This window comes from Lycium ferocissimum, chromosome 3, assembly GCF_029784015.1.
Source record: "Lycium ferocissimum isolate CSIRO_LF1 chromosome 3, AGI_CSIRO_Lferr_CH_V1, whole genome shotgun sequence".
NCBI lineage: Eukaryota > Viridiplantae > Streptophyta > Magnoliopsida > Solanales > Solanaceae > Lycium > Lycium ferocissimum.
The window spans coordinates 3417059-3422893 of NC_081344.1; the positions used below are offsets into that span (position 1 = coordinate 3417059).

The following is a 5835-nucleotide window of genomic DNA, read 5'->3' on the forward strand; positions in this document are numbered from 1 at the left end:
GAAATTACTTACAAAAATTGAAAAACAGTGGTTTCTTGTTAATTAAAGAATAAAAAAAAAAATAAGATAATCTGTGATATATTTTTGATAATGACCAAATCTTAATACCTATTTAGTGAGTTGACAATATAAAATTACCTATTTTTTTTTACCTACAATGACCTAAGGAATGTAACAACGAACCTACCTAAAAGTATGATTTATTTGTCTCTAGCTATGGGGTGGAATGGGTGGGGTTCGGGTTGGGATGGTCAAGGGATGGGTTTGCAGGCGTTGGGTGGACGGGGGAGACAATGAAATTCGAATTAGAATGCCACTTATGAAACTACTCCGTTAGAAAGGTCGGAAAAAAATACAAAGTGTCAAATGGGTTGTCTAATTTAACACAGCAAAATTAAATCAAATGCCTAATGTATCTGTGTGAATGGAAGAAAAGGAAAGTTAGAAAGTTGTTTTCCATGTGTTTTTAATATGCAATTTTTCCTTCTGATGTTCTTTCAGCTAAATGATGAGCTGAAGGATCATCTCCTTATTGGTACTTATCGGAAAATATAGTGTTAAAGATCCTGTTCAAGCAAGGTCAAAATTTTCCTTAAGTCACGACTCTTGTTAAAAAGTAGAATTTCATAAAGCAAATTTTTTTTGCTACATGTGGGACAAGGACAACTACAGGTACAATTTTATTGACAAGAAAAAAAGGGAGACTAGAGCTTTTTGCTTAAGTATTCCTTCATATGTTCTACTAATTTGAAATGAAAGCAAATAATTTGACCGTTGATTATAAGGGGTCTTCTTTTGATTGGATTGAATATCGGAAGATTTGAGAAGTTTCCCATATGATGGGAAATGAGAATTGTTTAACCTTGATTCTGGTGCTGCTTGTATTTCGTTCTTTGTTGAGTTCTGAATTTGAGCTTTGCTTTACAGTGTTTGAATATGTTTTACCATCATAAATGCCTCACAAAAGTCGTCCTATGCCAGCTCTTCTGTTGTTTGCCGGACTTAATGTTGTTTTGGTCTCGACGATACCTCCTGTCCATGTTTTTGTATGCTTCATCCTTATTGATAAAGAAGAGTAAGATGCATATTTTCCTTGTATTCCTATAGAGCTGAAAAATTATTCCTTTATTCGTTTGCGTACTCTACAGCTTTTATATTCATCCTTGTTTATACATACTCTTGCCGTGTTATTGTGCATATGAAATTCATTAACCATACAATTTGTATCATGTGGTTCATAGAACTCTTAATGTTGAAAATCACATGAAACTCTTAATGTTTATGCCTCTTGAAATGAACCTTACAATTATCATCAACTGGAGCGATTTTGCTGTTCTTTAGTTTAGCGTAAGAGCAACGTCATTTTGACTGATTCTCCCACATCGCCAGTAGGGAAGAAAAGCAGAGCAAAGGCTATAGTATAAGTAAAGGGCTGAGCACACTGGGAAACATACTTACCTGGACGGGGTCAATGGGTGATCAATAAGGCCCATGGCCTAGGTTGGTGACCTCCATTGCACTTAGGAGGGGTGCCCGCCTAAGGTCGGCCCAAGTGGTCGAGCCTATGTCATAATTTGTGGCAGCGGGGGCCTGCGTTCGCGCGGCCCCTACCCAATTCTAACCCAAAATTTTGTGGCCCATTAAGAAATTGGTGCAACTATATGTTCGATTTGTGTATACTTCAGTTACTCTATAAAAATCCTGTTAATTTCAACTTTTTTCTACTTGAGTGTTTTCTTTTTTTTAGATTGTTTATTTTTGTGTGTTTATATTAGGTATCCGGCCTTTTTTTTTTTTTTTTTTTTTTTGTGCTGTTAATTAGAAAGTGTATTGTGGGTAAAAAATGGGATTTATTGGCTGTTGTTTTGTTGTTGATACAATTTGAGATTTTGTGTCCGATTAAGATGGACTGACTAGTTCTAGGTTTTGATGGACTTGGGCCAATTTCACATTTTATTAACAGAATCGAAAGCTAACTTGTGAGTTCCCTTCTTGTCTCAGTTACCATTCTTTTAATTAAAGCCGATTTTATTTTGTGATATCATTTTATTTTGAAGTATCCCTAAAATCTAAACCCCGGATGGGTTTTGGTTTAAGATTAAGTTAGCATGATAACTATTATTCCTGTGTTTACCTTTTTTTTGTTTTTGGTCTGCAAAATGTAAATTTGAACAGCTGGTTTATAGAAATTGGGTTCTTGATTCTTGCACCCGTGGCCACACACACAACAAAAAATGGAAGAAGCTTTACTTTGTGCCTCCTTGAATTGAATTTGAGTGAGATATTTAGAATGTTACATACATATATGGTCTCACATTAGAAGATAGTATTGTGTAGGCATCTGTAGAAGCTTTCATGCACTGATTACTCCACTTATTTTTGCTAGAATGAGCTTAGTCAAGTATCGGATTACTATTTTTATCCATGAAGTTAGTATTAAGTTAGAAAACTAATAAATAGAGGTTTAAACTGTTATTTGGTAATAGGATAAAGTTGAAACAATCTAAGAGCTCAAAATTATGCACCTAAATCTCATCTCCAAATCCTCTTTAGGGCTTTGGAAGATATTGTTTATGAGCGAAAACCTCATGAAAATAGAAGTACTACAATATAACCCAAAAAGTGTTTATAGGAAGTAATTTCTTCTCAAATGTTTTGCAATCCCCAAGTGGTGCCTGGATATGTAACATTACCACAAGTCAAAGACGTGCATTCAAATGTTTGAATGCTCACTCATCTTGAGGGAGAGGAAAAAAATTTAGCCTCACTTAGAGCAAACATTTGTCCTAAGAATATCAATTTTCCACACTATTATATTGGATTTCCTTGTTTATGATTATGGATAGCAAAGAATTAAGAGTAGTATTCCTTTATCAGAAGTGTAGACGCCTCTTCAAAAGTTTCGATTATGTGTGCAGTTCAAGGAGATAGTTTGGTTGGACCATTTGGATGTATGTTTGCTTAAACAATGAGAAAGCGTTTGTAAGATGCAGTTGTTTGCATTGTGTGATTTAGAGCTAAGGCATCAAGTTTAATTTATTTCAAGTGTTCTTCAGATAGCTGCAGTTGTTTTCACCTACACCATTCGATAAGTTATGAAGAGGTGTCTGCAATACCATTGAATCCTCATTGTTCAATAGTTTTGATCATGTCAAACACTCGGATTTGGATGCAATAAGAATAGAAAGATTGGAGAAGGTGGATGTATGTTTGCGGTACTATGTATCTATGACACTTGAATTTCAAGATCAATTTATATATTATTGTTCTTCGATTTTTGTGTTGCAACACTAGTGTTTACTTCATAGTTATCCGTATATTAAAAGAGAATCAAATATATGCTCCATTGATTTCTTCTCTCTATTTTGAGCTAAAGAAAGAACAATGTCATTTTAATGATTCTCCCACATCACCAGGAGGGAAGAGAAGTGAAGCAAAAGAGCTAGTATAAAATACCAGGCACACGAGTAACATACTTACGGACGGGGTCAATGGGTGATCAATAAGGCCCGTGGCCTAGGTTGGTGACCTCCATTGCACTTAGGAGGGTGCCCGACTTAAGGTCGGCCCAAGTGGTCGAGCCTACGTCATAATTTGTGGCTTAAGTGGGGGCCTGTTGCGCGGCCCCTTATTCAAGGGAACTTGTGCAGTCCCTTGAGAAATTGGTCCGCTTGTTTATTCTGACGTTGAATTTTAATGGAAATTCCAATAATATGTTGCGTGAAGTAAAGTTCACATTTGTTTCATCCTGTTAATTTGAGATTAAATCATACTTATGTACGAGCAATTGGTTTAGTATGTTTTAATAGCTACATAATTCATCGCGTAAAGGCTAGTCGATTGTGCTTCCAAATTTGTGGACTTCGTGCTTTTATTCCATGTCTTTAATTTTATTTTATTTTTGGTTAAATCTCGTGGTTGAGAAGGGCTCATAGTGACATATCTATACCCTTTAATCCCATAGAACTATTTTTTATCCCACATTTAATGTTCAAAATTCTCACCAGAAAATCTATATATAATATAAAGTTAGGCATAGACAATCCTATGTGGCACCTCTCTATGGCCTCCATTGACATTTATCTTTTTTCTCCTTTTTTTGAAATTTTTTCATCAACTTCTCCCTTCAAATTTTATTTAAATTAAAGGCTTATTAATTCAAAATTAACTGAAATCATAGGATAAGGCTTATAAACCATCGTTATTACTACTATTGGTTAGCCTCTTCAACTATCTACAATCAGTTACAAGACAATAACTACTCCATAATTATAATAATACCAATAAAGGCTAATTTGGAGAAAAAAGAGTAAAAGCTTATTAATATTTAAACAATATATAGTGCTAGGCAAAAGAAATATGAGGTGCACCACTCATAGGATTTTTTTAAAAGATTTCATGTATTTTTAAAAATATTTTACCTTAAAATTTGTTGAATATTAAAGATGGCCTTATTTATTTATATTATACTAATTAACATTAGTAATCTCTTTTCCTGAAACCTTTCCAATCCCTTCGTGGGTATACCCTTTTCCCTCCCATTAACCCCATCATCAATGCTATTCATACCAACCTGTTGCAGGAGTGGCGGTACCTCAAAAAGAGAATCAAATATATGGCAACGAAACACACTAAGACTCGATAGTTTTGATTTCTTTTCTGCAATGCGGGGAAAAATTTTCAAAGTCGAAAATGAAAGCCTCGGTTATATAAAGAACAACGTCATTTTAACCGAAAGGCCTTTCTTTTCCGAAAAATAAGAACGTTGGGAATGTTAGAATTTAAGTGAAATTTAATTAATTACCAATTAATATTTTCCTAGTAAAAAAAAAAAAAAATTGGTCCAAAAAGGTTATCAATCAAATCATTTGACCGTCGAGCCGGTGATCAACAAGGCAACGGACGAGGTCCCTCTTCTCAACCCTTTAAGAATGTTAGAAGAAGTCTTTCTAATATAAGATATAACTTTCCCTTTCTACCACCATGTCGGTACAAAGCTCCTTTCAAAGGAACTTTGCTCTAAACTTCATTTTCCTTCCATTGTCTTTTTCCCTCCATTTCGCGCGGCCCCTTACCCTAGCTTCAATCATTAACTGTGCTTTAACACAAACAACCTCTTAGAACTGCATGCATTTGTATGCATACTCGTTTCCTCAAGAAACATGATACAACCATTAAGCCATGATAGAGGATAGAAGTGCTCAACCTGGACGCAAATAAAACTGGCCGTCGCTTGGCATAGGGAACATTTCAGGAGGATGAGAATCTCTCGCGTACTCTGGTTTTGCAACTGAAGCCTCAATTGAAATATGATCTTTAGTGAACTTCACAGCATTTCCCGCCACATTTAAGAGAGTTTGAATAAGGCGTTTTGCCTTATTCAGAGACAAAGCAAGAGTTATACATAATTTCTTCAAAGATGCAATTGGCTTTATCAAATTAACGGCCTGCAAATCAATGTAAAGAACGAATTCATGCTACCTGTTTACTAAAAGGAAATCAACACGCTACTGGTGTGTGGCTGTATGCATAGGTTTATGGTCATTTACCTCTCTTAAGAGTCCATGAAGATTGAATGTTCCATCTTATAATTCAAGGATACCATCTTCAAGTCTGGAAAGATCTAGCACATCATTAATAGTGTTGCCAGAAGATTGCTACTCGTCAATATGGTCTCGATCATAAACCTCTGCTCTGGAGTTAAGAGGTGCGAACACTTATTAGGGGATACTGAAAAAACTCTGTAATTTTTTTTTTTCTTGTCTTTATATCTATATCTCCTTAAATAATGGTAAAAGTGACACCTAACATATGTTATGATCACAGACAAATTTA

At 35.1% G+C, this 5835-nt stretch overlaps 2 non-coding genes across 2 annotated transcripts; both read left to right on the top strand.

Moving 5' to 3' along the window:
* Positions 1–1450: 1450 nt before the first annotated feature.
* Positions 1451–1611, top strand: LOC132051262 (U1 spliceosomal RNA). Its single transcript, XR_009413647.1, has one exon. It is a non-coding gene; the product is annotated as a U1 spliceosomal RNA (small nuclear RNA).
* A 1861-nt stretch (positions 1612–3472) lies between these two features.
* Positions 3473–3631, top strand: LOC132051264 (U1 spliceosomal RNA). Its single transcript, XR_009413649.1, has one exon. It is a non-coding gene; the product is annotated as a U1 spliceosomal RNA (small nuclear RNA).
* The last annotated feature ends 2204 nt before the right edge of the window (positions 3632–5835 follow it).